Genomic DNA, 15,020 nt, shown 5'->3' with positions numbered 1-15,020 from the left:
ATGCCTTTCCGATGGATTTCCTTGCGAATATTTCTTCTCTATAGAGAGCATTAAATGACAACCCTGCGCAGGCACTCGTGACCCTCGGCTGTTTACGTGGAAGGTGACAATAACAATTGTGACCTGGAATGCATCCCAAGCAGCCCTTCAAGCCAGTAGTGATATTTCACAGGGTAGAGCAGTCTTGTGGAAGGAAAACACTCCCTGCGTCTTTGGAACTTCCTCAGTGCTATGACACAGGCCACCTGCCAGGCCTCTCCTTGCCACCCCTCCCATCTTCTCTAGCATCACATCTCCTCTTTTTCATTCAGCTGCAGTCCACACTCTGGGTGCTGCCTGGCTCGCCCTGACCCTTGGTCGTGATGCCACCACCCTACTGCTGTGCTTGTCCGCACCTCCCTCCGCTCCAGAAATCAGATGTCCCCCCAAAAATCCAGGTTCATGCAGGACTCTTTCATGGACAAATAAGCTTTCTCCTATTTATTGACACAAGAGTCACTTGGTTGTCTTTTAAAAATACATGTGTTATTTATAATACAACTGTTGTTCTTTCTTACAAACAAATTTCCTTAGGAAAATAACTCCTCTTGATGCTGTAATACACATATTCTTGAATAACTGACATGTATGGTCCATAGTACAATGAAGAATCATCTGCCCAATAAAAAAAGCTTGTGATCAGGGAAGTGGTCAAATGAATAATTTTTTTTTCTCTCCAACACTACATATCTAATGGTTACATTTGTAAAGCTTATTCCTGAAGTATACAATTTTGAAAATAATGACCAGCAGAAAAATTTCAGGAGTAATGTTTTAAATCATTTTTGGGAAATCCATTATTGCCAGACTTCTGAAAGGAAAAATCTAAATTGTGAGCTTCAATATTTTCCAGTTGCTTATTTACCAAGGCCTGGAGAATTTGGGAACCTGGAATCATATCAACAGTTGGAATCCATGGCAATTGTATGTTCGTATTCTTAAGATGCCTCCCAAGCATCTGTTGGATATTGGTATATTCTGAAAAATTCTGTTGTGTTTCTTATGATATTACTGATACCAGTTGGTGATTTTCTTACTTACTGAATGATTATTTTGCTCTGTTCATATATTTTTTATTCTCTTCTGGGACATGTATATGGCAATATGAAAAAGTAAGCTACCAATTTTCCACAGTGGCTGTATTTTCCTGCCATTCTAGAAATTTTCTGGAAAAAATATTCTATTACTGTCATCCATTTAAATCTGAGTAGCTTTGAGTATATTTCTGTTGTTGATCCCAGAGGGGGCCGGTTCTGAATTCCTCCAGGCAACAAGACTAAATGGCAACAAGTAGCACTGAAGGGGCTGGAAAAGGCTGAGATGTGTGGGTACGACCTGGCAGGACTGCTGTTCTCTGCTCGAGAGGACGACTTTCCTAAAAGCCACGGATGAAACCTTCCCTCCTGTTCACAGGAAACAGAATATATGCAGTAAATTTCAAATACCAATGACCTGGAGAGTAAACAGGATGACCAGGTCTAAACATGCTCACGATCTTCTTGGAAATCAGCTGTTTGCTGCATCAGATATTTCCTTCATCTTTACGAATGACACAGCAGTAGTGCAGTCTTCAATCCCACTGCCTCAGGTGATAATGCCTCAGAGATAGGATGTGGTGTCAAGCATCTTCAATTTAGAGATGGAGGCACCAGGCTGGAGCTGAGCTACAAGACGAAACTCCTGATCTTCAATGACAGTCTCTGCCCCGGGGTCCTCCTCCCTCTGGATCAGGGTGAATAGACTGGAAAACACATCTAGTTTGCTTCAAATGGGTTTCTGATGGCAAGTCACACTATCCCTGCTGAAGTAAGATCTCCTGGGAGTGGTGACCCACAGAAACTAGAGGGAGAATCTTCCAACGTGCAGCTCTTGATGGTTTGGTAGCCCAAGAAGAGACCAGCAGCAGCAGTGAGGCCTCAGCCTCGAGGCGTGAGGGGGCCTTTTTGCATGATCAGTTTTACATTGTGTATCTGGAAGGGGGGAAGTCCCCACCAATTTGATCCTAGCTTGCAGTCTACACTCTGGAAGAGACCCCATCGATCCTGAGGCGTGAGCCCAGAGGTAAAGACAAAAGCTATGGCCATCCTAGAAGTTTCCAGAACAAAAACAACAGGCTTTTCAAGGTGGAGCCATCTCCCTATGTGAGCCCAAACTGACAGCTTACAAACTTCTCACCCCAGGCCCTATAACTGACCAGTTTTTCCTATTAATATCCTTGAAGAATATACCAGGGCTCACAATCACTTTTCTCTTTTTTTATCTTCTTCCTCTTTCTTTTTTCTAAATTCACATTACCTTTTACTTTGTTTTTTTTTTAAGGTATAATAGCTATATCATATAATCCACTCATTGCAATTTCACAATTCAATGATTTTTAGTAAATGCATGGATGCATTCCGCAATCCAAGATGAGAACATTTTCATTACCCACCCCCCAAAATTCCCAGGAGCATGTGTGTGGTCTGTCTCTGCTCCCACCTCCAATCACAGGCAGCAGCTAGATCCACATGTTATCTTTATGAATTTGCATTTTCTGACTATTTCTTTAAATAGGAGCATTGGGATATATTGTCTTCTGTGCCTATCACAATGGTTTTGGGTTTCATTCATGTTGTAGTAATATTTCAGTATTTAATTCCTTTTAATGACCAAACAATATTCTTCTGTATGGGTATACCCCATTTCATTTATCTGTTCACTAATTTATGGACGTTTGGATGTTTTCAGTTTCTTATGAATAGCCCAGCTGAGAATAGTCATGCACAAGTCTATCTGTGGACATCTGTCTTCATTTTCTTTAGATATAAAAATATTTTTTTATTTAAATCTTTTTTTAAAAGATGTTTTTTAATCTATTTTGAGGGGAGGGACAGAGGGAGAGAGTCTCAAGCAGACTCCCCACTGTGCATGAAGCTCAAGGTGTAGGTCGGGGGAAGCTCAGTCTCACAACCCTGAAATCATGACCTGTGTGGAAACTGAGAGTCAGACACTTAATTGACTCAGCCACCCAGTTGCCCCTCCTTAGGTATATTCTTAATAACAGAATCACTGGGTCATATGGTAAGTAAACTTCTCAAGAAATTGCCAAACTTGTCCAAAGTGTTATTCATTTTACATTTCCACCAGTTTCTTTACATCTTTGCCAACACTTCCTTTTGACTGTCTTTTTGATTAGGGCCATTTTTGTGTACATAAACAGATATTTCATTGTGGTTTTATTGTGCATTTCCATACTAAGGAATAATGTTGAGTACCCTTCCATGGACTTATTAGTAATTTGCATGTCTTCTTTGATGGAATGTCTGTTCAAGCCTTACACTCACTTTTCACTGGGTGGTCTTTCTTCTTCTTAACTCAGACTTGATAACCGAATGGACTCTCCAGAGCCTCTGCTCACCTCTTTCCTTAGTCCTTTATTCTCCTTTTATTTTTTTTTTTCATTCACCAAATATTTATTGAGGCTTGAATAACATAGGCACATTAGGAAAGAAAGAAAGAAGAAAGAAAGAAAGAGAAAGAAAGAAGAAAGAAAGAAAGAAAGAAAGAAAGAAAGAAAGAAAGAAAGAAAGAAAGAAAGAAACCCTGCATATATTTTTGGTAACTGTGCTCCATGAATTAACATATTTATGAAGTCATTTGAGGTTTTTAGTTTTCGTTCTCTCTCACCTGGATTCTTCATTCTCTCTTTAAAGCTCCCAGTCACCACTGTACAAATTAAAATTGATTTCAATTCATGCTGAACTTTTCCCTGTTTCCATACTATATTATTGATTAAAATCTGTCTTTATTGCTTCAACCAGTGTCTGGCTTGGCTTATCTTTGACACGAATGATCTATTATTTGGATGTTTTCTAGCTGGGAAGAGGGATTAACAGTGACTTACAACTTCCCCAGCATTCTATCAGGTGGTTGAGCTTCATGGAAACAATAACCAACTTTCAGAGAAATTTGCACAATTCTTCAAAAAAGTAGTTGATTTTTTAAAAAATTTTATCAAAAATGATTTTCTCAAGTTAAAAATAACACCATCTGTCAAATAAAGAAAGGAAAATAGCGCTAACAGTTATCAGCACCCTGAGAAAACCACCATTTTCATTTTAGAGTATTTTCTGCATATTTTTTCTATATGTTTTACATAATTATAATAGTACTATTTATACAATTTGCCTATAGTTTTTCACATAATACTTTTACACCAGTATCTTTTCCTGTTATTACCAAAAATTATACAGTTGCATAATATTTCATCATTTGGAAGAAACTACTTATTTTAATACCTTTCTATGTTAGCATATTTAGATATTTCTATTTTTAAAAAAATTTTGTTTATTTGAGAGAGAGAGAGAACATAAGCAGGGAGAGGAGCAGAGGGACAAACAGATTCCCCACTGAATGAGGAGTCTGATGCAGTGCTTGATCCTGAGACCCCGGGATCATGACCTGAGCCAAAGTCAGACACTTAACTGCCTGAGCCACCCAGGTGTCCCATAGATTTTTACAATGTTTTTATACCATACATAATGCTATGGTGGATACCCTTTGGCATAGTTTTGGGGTTTTTTTGTTATATTTAGAATTATTTTGTTAGGTTAGAGTTCTAAATATGGATCAAAATACATGAATAATTGGTTAAGCTGAACTAAATATTTATTGAGCCTCGTGTGCTCAAAACAGGGTGTTACAAGCTGAGATAAATGGCATTGCATTGAGGATAAATTATTCATAAAACTAGAGACATAATCTCTCAATCACTGGGAAAGATGAGTGGTCATTTGGGGGACCAGGTGGGTGGGAAGTAAATCACACTAATGGCCTTGGCTTAGTCTTCATCTGCTGTCACCAGAGATGATTACGTTGACTTGGTATTGGAAAAAGGTATAAGGACTTTCAATTCTAAAACTTAGGAAGTAACACAGATTTATTAGTCAATTCATAATCTAAATAAGTGGTGCAAGGCATAAAACAATCAAACCCAGAAATATCTCCAAAGCATGTAATCATTTTTATATCATTCAATCCACACCACAGGGCACATTAATGCTAAAAAGACCAGGAGCGGGAAATGGTGTCATTAGTATGTAGCAGCAATTGCCTTATTAATGATTCAAAGCTCATTTTTCTCAGGCAAGTGAGATTCATGTGGAAGTTTTACCATGATAATCCCTTTCCCAGACTGCAGGTAACCAGAAAGGAAATATGATGTTGTGGTCCGACTTTGGGGATGGGAGGCCATCTCACTATGAAAACTAGGACCTGCCTGCTCCTGTGTGCCTCCCTACTCTCATGCCACCCCATATCTCCTAAATGCTGTGGGTCCCATCCTTTTTTTGCTGTAAGGACTTGGCTTCATGTGACTTTTCATTTGCCACCTTTTGGTCTACCTTCTCCTATCTGCAATAAAAATAATCATGTGTTTTTCCTGAGCTATAATTCTAACAAGGCAGAGATAGTAACTGTCTTGTTCATCATGCATATCAAGTATCCAAGCAATGACTGGTATATAGTAGGGCTCAAAAAAAAAAAAAAAAGAAAAAGAAAAAAAGATCATTCAATTAAACAAATGAAAAAAAAAAAGGCGCCTAAGGGCACCTGGGTGGCTCAGTGGTTGAGTGTCTGCCTTCCGCACAGGTCATGATCCCGGGGTCCTGGGATTGAGTCTTGCATCGGGTTCCCTGCCTGGAGCTTGTTTCTCCTTCTCCCTATGTCTCTGCCTCTCTCTCTAAGTCTCTTATGAATAAATAAATAAAATCTTTAAAAAAAGAAAGGTGCCTGATCCCTTCAGGAGTTTGCCTACTGGTAACTCATACTAAAATATTACTCATGCTGTGGGTTATTCCAATTGGGTAACCATGGTATTTCACCAAAGCTATTCTGCACACTAAATTAAAGGAATAAGAAATGTGGGAATGGGGCATCTGGGTGGCTCGTCAGTTAAGTATCTGACTCTTGATTTTGGCTTAGGTCATGATCTCAGGCTCATGAGATCGAGCCCCATGTTGGGCCTGTGCCGAGTGGGGAGCTTGCTTAAGATTCTCTCTCTACCCCCCTCGGCCTCCACTCTCACTTTTCCCACTTTTCCTCTCCTGTCCCCCTCCAAAAATAAAAAAGGAAATGTGGGAGTCTCAAGTATTAGAAAAGTCATTAGGAGAGATGAGGGGATGGATGAGAGAAGTGTTTTGCCATCTGCTCTAGCTTCAGGCCCTAAAGATCATGTCAGTCCCCTTCTCAAACTTCATGGTGTTCTGTTGCCTTTAAGAGTCTGTCCACCTGCTTAGACAGGCCTATAAGGCTGCCACCTCTGAAGCCCAAGGATCAAGAAGACTCCTTGAGGGGCATGGTCACGCTGAATTCAAATCTCAACTTCCCTGCAGTCTATGACTGCAGCTTTGAGCAACTCACAGAAGCTCAGGGAGCTCCAAACTTCTCATCTATGAATGGGAAATAAATAATGTGTCTGGCAGGACATCCTAAGGATAATGAGATGCTGGGGATATAGCAGCTCAGACAGGGTTTGGCACACAGCAAAGGCTCAGCAGCCAGAGCCGCTCCTTGTTGCCACCACTGCCCTTCAGCATGCACTTCCTCAGCCAACGCTGAGTTATCTGTTCTTCAGGTCACGCTGAGCTGTAGAATTTTTGTTTATCTGTTCACATTGCTTCTTTGACTTGGGACTCTGCCCTCCTCTTCTTCACTACCTGTATTTATTCCTTCCCTGACCGCCTATTAACCACCTGTGGTGTGCAAGACTGTATGCTACACATCAGCACATGGTGATGAGCAAGAGAAGACAACATCTCTGCCCTGGTGGAGCTCATCTCAATGGAGGACATATAATTACAAAATGGGAGGAGAACTAAGTAGTCTTGCCCCTATTCCATGCAAGCCTCAAACCAAACCACGTTTCTGGATGGCTTAGCACTCACTTGCACATACACTGGCCGTGAGATACCAGTACAGAGATAGCAATGAGCAGATAACGAGCAGATAATGTTTCTGCCTCTTTTCTATATTTCCAAGCTATTTGCCATTCTGTTTCAGTTTTGCTGTCCAAGAAACAAACATGGAGCCAATGATTTAGGTTTAATGATTTAGTAAGGAAGAGCTCCCAGAAGAAAGCAGTAAAGAGGCAAGAGAAGTAGAATAAAGAAAGAAGAAACAAGCAAGGTTTGATCTTGAGGAAGTCCCAGCCTCACATTGCTCTCACAGACTATGCTGGGATAAACATGACCTTGGAGACTGTTGCTCTACCTTGAGGTAGAGAAACTGGGATCTTGTCCTCCCATGCCATTCAGTCATTGACTATGGACCAACAGGAGGTAGGGGATTGGGGCTGGATGTAAACTCCCAGGCACAGAATAGTTCTCTGAAGGCTGCCAGTAGAGGCCATTGGCCATCAGCTATTACCAACAGAGGCTGGGGCACGAGAGCACAGAGCTCAACAAAGAGATAGGAAGGGATTTGGACAAAAATCAAAGAATGTTAAAGAGTGTCTCCAAGGGGCGCCTGGGTGGCTCAGTGGTTGAGCATCTGCCTTCAGCTCAGGGATGGTCCTGGGGTCCTGGGATCAAGTCCCGCATGGGACTCCCCTGCAGGGAGGCTGTTTCTCCCTCTGCCTGTGTCTCTGCCTCTCTCTCAGTGTCTCTCATAAATAAATAAATAAAATCTTAAAAAAAATAAAGAGTCTCTCCAAACCAGAGACTGCTGCTGCCTCCTATTTTCTGCTGGTAGAAGTTCATTCCTAATCAGCCGATGCTCTCCCCATGAGTATGCTCCTCTACTGGACCAGATATCTACCAAACTGATGGGAACCCTAACCCTTTCTAGGTATCCTGGGGATTTCTCTCATTATCTGGTGACTCAGAGTTGATATATTTCTTATTATTTACCTGCTGGACTGCAAGATGTCTTTCTAAAAACTGTCCCACTAATGACCTTAAAATATCCCAGCAAAAGACTGTTTCAACCTCAAAGAGATTAAGCAGGCCCTGAGAAGAGACCCCAAGCTTTAATGAGTAACACAACCATTTCCTAGCATTTGGGCCTGATAAATTGTGTCAGGGAGTCCATGTCATGGCATCCCACATAAGGGTTACCTTTAATGCAGCATTGGTGGGTGATTCTATTATAGCTTCTAAGCACAACTGCACAAACTTGAGCCACCACTCAGTACCATCACAGTTGTGTTCAAAGAAGCACCAGTACGGGACTAAAGGCTAATAGAAAAATAAATCAAACCCTTCGTTTAGTTATGCCAAGAGGCAATTATAGGTAATGATGCATGTGTGCAAAAATCATGCATTCTCTTTTCCATTTTGCTCTCTTTCCTTCCTTTATATGCTATGGGTGGAAACCCAAATTCTCTTTCAACCCAAACTCCAAAAAGACCTTGTTTTACAAAGTCAGACCTGGAAGGCTCTCATGTCTCTCACCCTTCTCTTTCCATGCCTGTTCTCTTCCTGTGGTCAGGGGTGGTTTGCCTTCAGCTGGCTTCTCTGGCTCCTCAGGCTCTGATGCCTATTATAAAGGTTCAGAAGCTGACCAGGCAAAACAGAATGCATGTCATATCACAGCAGAGGAGGAAGGCCTGTGAGAGGATTCTACTAACTGTGGGGCAAGAAAAATGATGTGAGCGCTCCTCTCACCTTGTCACGCCAGCCTTCCAGATTGCCCTTAATGCATTCCCATGAGCCACTGGGGCATTATGCAATGAACACACTCAAAGGCCCAGGAGTCACCGTAGGTTAGAGTCATTCACGGCTAAATGAGTCCTGAGAAGTCCTCCGAAACAGTCCTTGTAACAGGACTATTGACTACTCTGCTAACATTGAGACACCTGGGTCAGATTTACTTTTTTCATGACTTTCTTTAAAGGTAAATATAGTGGAGATGCCTGGGTGGCTCAGCGGTTGAACATCCACCTTCAGCTCAGGGTGTGATCCCGGAGACCCGGGATCGAATCCCCCATCGGGCTCCCTGCCTAGAGCCTGCTTCTCCCTCTGCCTGTGTCTCTGCCTTTCTCTCTCTCTGAGTCTCTCATGAATAAATAAATAAAATAAAATAAATAAAGGTAAGTATAGTGAACAACTGCAATATGGTAGGACTTCAGGGACTCTCTCTAGGGCTCCCCAGACCCACAGATTTTTCTTTTCTTTTTTTTTTTCAAGATTTTATTTATTTATTCATGAGAGACAGAGAGACAGAGACAGAGACACAGGCAGAGGGAGAAGCAGGCTCCATACAGGGAGCCTGATGTGGAACTCGCTCCTGGGACTCCAGGATCGCTCCCTGAGGGGAAGGCAGACATTTAACCATTGAGTCACCCAGGCGACCCACAAATTTTTCTTTTCATTGATCTTACTGCTAAAAATATTTTGATAGAGCAAAAAAAGAGAAGAAAACCCAAAACCCCAAAATACAAAACCAGCCCTGGCAGGAAATCTGTCAAAGGCTTTCTGGAGCAGGGCCTCAAGCGGTGTGATGTCATAGGGACAGGAGTTCACAGGGAGAGGGGCACATTGTGATTGGGGAAAAGGAAGCAGAAAAGGGATGTTGAGGTCTTCAAGATAGATTTTATCTGTGTCAAAGCTCTGCCTGGGAGTGCTTATTCTTTACTTTCCCCTACCTCTGTTTCTGGACTGGTATCATAAGGAAAATGCTAGCTAAGTCACATATCTATTGAGAGCATATTTTATAAGCAAAAATGGGAAGCCATGGTCTGATGAAGAGAAATCTCACAGAGGAAGACGTGGACATGGCCAACATGCACATGAGAAAATGCTCCACATCACTTGCCATCAGGGAAATATACAAATCAAAACCACAATGAGATCCCACCTCACACCAGTGAGAATGGGGAAAATTAACAAGGCAGGAAACCACAAATGTTGGAGAGGATGCGGAGAAAAGGGAACCCTCTTACACTGTTGGTGGGAATGTGAACTGGTGCAGCCACTCTGGAAAACTGTGTGGAGGTTCCTCAAAGAGTTAAAAATAGACCTGCCCTACGACCCAGCAATTGCACTGTTGGGGATCTACCCCAAAGATTCAGATGCAATGAAACGCCGGGACACTTGCACCCCGATGTTTCTAGCAGCAATGGCCACAATAGCCAAACTGTGGAAGGAGCCTCGGTGTCCATCGAAAGATGAATGGATAAAGAAGATGTGGTCTATGTATACAATGGAATATTACTCATCAATTAGAAACGACAAATACCCACCATTTGCTTCAACATGGATGGAACTGGAGGGTATTATGCTGAGTGCAGTAAGTCAATCGGAGAAGGACAAACATTGTATGTTCTCATTCATTTGGGGAATATAAATAATAGTGAAAGGGAATATAAAGGAAGGGAGAAGAAATGTGTGGGAAATATCAGGAAGGGAGACAGAACATAAAGACTCCTAACTCTGGGAAACGAACTAGGGGTGGTGGAAGGGGAGGAGGGAGGGGGGTGGGGGGGAATGGGTGATGGGCACTGAGGGGAACACTTGATGGGATGAGCACTGGGTGTTATTCTGTATGTTGGTAAATTGAACACCAATAAAAATTAATTTATTAAAAAAAAAAAGGAAGCCATGGTCTGATGGTCGGTTTATTTTTTTCCAGCTTTATTGAGATATAATTGACATAAGAAATTGTGTAAGTGTGAAGTGTACATGACTATATATGTACATATAAAATATATATTTATAATATGTATAATATATAATATACATTATATTCTAATATATATGCATATAAAATATGTGTGTATATATATATTTATAAATATATATATATAAATGATGACCCCAGTAAAGTTAGTTAATACCTACATCACCTCACATAGTTACCATTTTTTGTGTACGTTGAGAACAGTAAGATCTACTCTTGCAACTTTCAAGTATACAATACCATGTTGTCAACTATAATCACCGTGCTGCTTATTAAATCCCCAGAACTTGTTCTTAATTATAACAGTTTTTCTTTTTAAAAAATAAAGTGCCTCTGATTATATAAATTTTGAAAAATATAAAAATATATTAAATATAAATGAGTTGTAAATAATATTTTTACTATGGGTCTTATATAAAGGGACTGTCATTACTTTTTGCATGACATACACATTTACTTTTGGAACCATGGTGCTGATGGCAACTGAAATGGTCAGCATCCTTGTCTTCACCTCTGCAAGCATCTACTTGAACCCTGTAAGTTGTTTAGAAGACTGAACATTTCCCTGGAGAAACATTGAATGGTATAGCGATCCCAAATATATTCAAAGATTAAAGGGCCCATTTGGTGCAGCAACTTCCCATAAGTCCTCTGCTGAGCGCCACTTTGTCACTCTACTGCTACATACCAGATGCAGACATATTCCAACAAGTTTCATGTGGATACTATCACATCCTACAGGTACTGATTCTTGATGCTTTGCAGGTGTCAAAGTCCTTCCCCTGGTTCTGTTGCTGCCCTGCCATGCACTATAATGAATGTTTGGTGACATGTCCATGCTCAAACTGATTTTTAGTAAGAAGGGAAAATATCTCCCTTCTCTTTAGGTTTCAGTATATCAGATGGATCCTGAAGTCCTGTATGGTACCTCAGTTTTAAAAGGATTTAGTAAAGCAGGTTTATTTTTTTCTCTACTTTGTACATTTAGACTCCCCACTTTCAGTGACACTTAGGCATACATTCATGTTATCCAGCTCAAAGATGAATCTAGATGACAAACACCACACTGTACTCAGGCCTCCTTGCTCCTCTGTTGGGTAAGTCTGTCTTCATGGGTCAAACTCTTGTTGCCAGGCAACTCCCTCCTTCAGAGTGGAGAACTCTCCCAAGAGGACCCTCAATCCATATGCAAACAGGCTTCTGGCAGCTGCTCCCACCAATTCAATAGACAGGCCCAGGCATGTTGGACTCTTAGAGAGCTAAATTGAGATCTCCATTACATTAATTGAAAGGATCATAGATTCCTCTTTCTACTCTTTCTTCTGAAAATATTTTTATTTTATGATATATTAGATACATAAGAAAAGAACATCATTATAATATCATAATTTGTCTTCATTTATAAAACCATCCACAACTCCCACCCTTCCCCAACCAAAATAGTCCATTGCCATTCATCTTGGGTAAGACTAGTACAGAGAAAAATCTTGAGTGGATTAAATTACTTCCTTCTGTAGAGCTTTATGATCATCCCTGTTGACAGTTATGCCTACAGCAGTAGCCCTGAACAATATTTATTAAGGACTTTATGTTTCAGGCACCATGCTAAGCATTAGATCTGCTAGGTGAGACCAACACAATCTCTAGCATCTAGGAGCTCCCAACTAGTTGGAAGTAAGCCATAAATGTTAAATCTAAAATGATGTTGATAATCTGAAAATCAAAGAAAAAGTAGTGATCTGGTCTTTCTAGAAGAAGTTGCACCAATTTACTGAGAAGCAAATCAAGCTGTCCTTCTGATCTCAACCTTGAGGCTTGGAACTCTCATTCATGGTAGCCGAGCTTACCCTATTGTCCATAGTACTGACTATAGTTTGATAGCCACACAAACTATTTTCTATTGCTATATTCACATTGAGACCAGGTCCCCTAATTTTAAAAACAATCATGAATAAATATCTGGGTGACTGGAATTGACTGGAATCACCCAGCAGCACTGATTCTGCAAATCCCAATGTCCCACAGATGAAAGTCACACCTGTGGCATTCTGGCCCTGTGGTTGGCCAGCCTAGTCCTCTCTGACATGAAAGATTTGCCACTGTCTGTGAAGACTTCATTGAGACCGATTAATTGATTAAAATAATTTATTCCCTGGAAGACCAAAGGGGCAGATAGTTCCACAAATGTTAAGTTAAAAATCATCGGTAGCATTTTTAGTAATTTCAGAAGTGAGAGAGACACATTTATTCCTCTACGAACTAACGAACTATCTGAATGCCAAAGGGATAACACTTTTTCCATGGGGGATGGTAAGATGAAGAAGAGCAGCAGGAGAGGTTTCCAAGAGCACCCTAGACATCTTTAAAAAAGTGACACTGTACTGGGCATGGCATAGGATGGTAGAAAAACAGTGGAAGGATGGTATCAATAGGTGGGGACAGAAATGAGTGGTATGTGAGTGAATGGACGTAGATATTGGGGATGGTGTGAGTTTCATGTCTGGCTTAGTTGAATGTTGCTTTTATAATAATAAATAGCTTGAAAGTGGAGACAGGCTGGCTTTAGTTGGATTTTCCTCTCACATGTTAAACTCAGAAACATACTATTGCTCTGGAGAGATGCTGACTTCATTTGAAGAGGATGATCTTCTTAAGTTGCTTTCTAGTATGAACCCTATGAGGTAGGCATCTCTATAAGAGGAGCAGATAGAGGGAAGTGGATAATAACTGGAACTTTGTCATCAGGCAAATCTTGGTTGAGTTCCAGCTCCAACATTTGCTGGCTACATGACGTTAGACAAGATTCTTAACATAGCAGAGCCTTGGTTTTCCCATCCATAGCATGAGAATGATAACACCTGCTGGAAAGATTAAATGATTAAGTGAAGATACCCATGTAGGTGGTAGCACAGCATGGTTCTTAGAGCCCCAGCTTCAGTCAGGGTCTGATCACACTGAGGAAAAGTGCTGGCCTTAGCTCAGCCCTTGTTTCTTGGACTTCTGTAAGTGAGTGAAGAGCGTTTCATCAAACTTCTAAGAATAGATGTTGGCAACTGTTCCAAAACCCAAGCCCAATGACATCCTTGGATCCTTTCCCACCTCACACCCCACTTCCATTTAGCCATTAAGTCTCTTCCTCCACCTCATATGTTCCCTAAACTCTGTCTCCTAGTCACCATCTCCCTGGACAATAATCCAGATTGGGTCCTGATCGTCGTCATCAACTACAATATTACCTTCCCCTCCTAAATTCTTTATCCACTCTCTTGCCCTGGTGCCCTGGTCTCCAGGATTAGTTTTATAAATCCCATTTCTGAACTTGTCAACCTCCTTCTTAATTGCCTCCAGTGTTGACACAATGATATTACCCCCAAATTTAGTCCCACACCTGTCTAACATTTGAATCCACCTCCATTGACCTCCATCTACCATTTGCATTCTCTATACCAACTTGAAACGTACTTTTTTTCTTCTTTCTTTATACTTCTCTGAGCATTTTTTCATGAAAATTAAATTGCAATAATCTTTAACCAATTCTATGTTGGGTGAGGTATATCTCTTCTAAAACCCAGCTGAATTATAACCCTCAGAGAGTAGTTATCTTTTCTGTGTTCTCATAGTACTTGGTGGTATCATTATTGCAGCATCTTTAAATTCCCATCCAAACAATTACTAAGCAATTTCCCAGAGCCAGATGACAATTTGGTGATATGCATATATAATGAATTCCTACTTCTCCCTTAAGATTATTCAACCCTCACTGGCAAATAAACTAAGCTCTACGAGTAGTGACATGCCAAAGTTCATATAATACCTATGAGACAGAGTTTGCCATGAACATATGATGCAAAATCCCAAGTCCTATGTTCTTGTCATTCAAACACAACCTCCTTGACCCATCACGTTGCAGCTGCCTATGCATTAGTCTCCAGAACTAGGATGTGCTTTCTTAGAAGAATTAGATGTATTTAAATGAGACATATTTTATTCTTTGCACACCAGTTCTTAGCCCAGCATCATTCATTGCATATAGTTATTTGTTGAATGAAAGAATGAGCTTTGTGTACATGAATGAGATTTGAATCCATATTCTTTGAGGATTGATCCTAGAAGGGTTGCAGGACAGTGCTGGAGATTGATTCTAATGGGTAGGCAGCGTGGTCATGGCTGGGAGTCTGGAGGAGGAATAGAGAAGACTAGGTTTCCAATCCTCTGGAGGGGAAGTGACTATACCCATTGACCACTTCAGTAAGCCTTGTATTTTGGGCCATCTCTGGCACCCTGTCTTAGGCTGCAGTCCTTTTCATAAGTCGGATGACTAGTTA

The sequence above is a fragment of the Vulpes lagopus genome, chromosome 4, assembly GCF_018345385.1.
Source record: "Vulpes lagopus strain Blue_001 chromosome 4, ASM1834538v1, whole genome shotgun sequence".
Taxonomy (NCBI): domain Eukaryota; kingdom Metazoa; phylum Chordata; class Mammalia; order Carnivora; family Canidae; genus Vulpes; species Vulpes lagopus.
Note: the sequence above shows the minus strand (reverse complement) of the source record.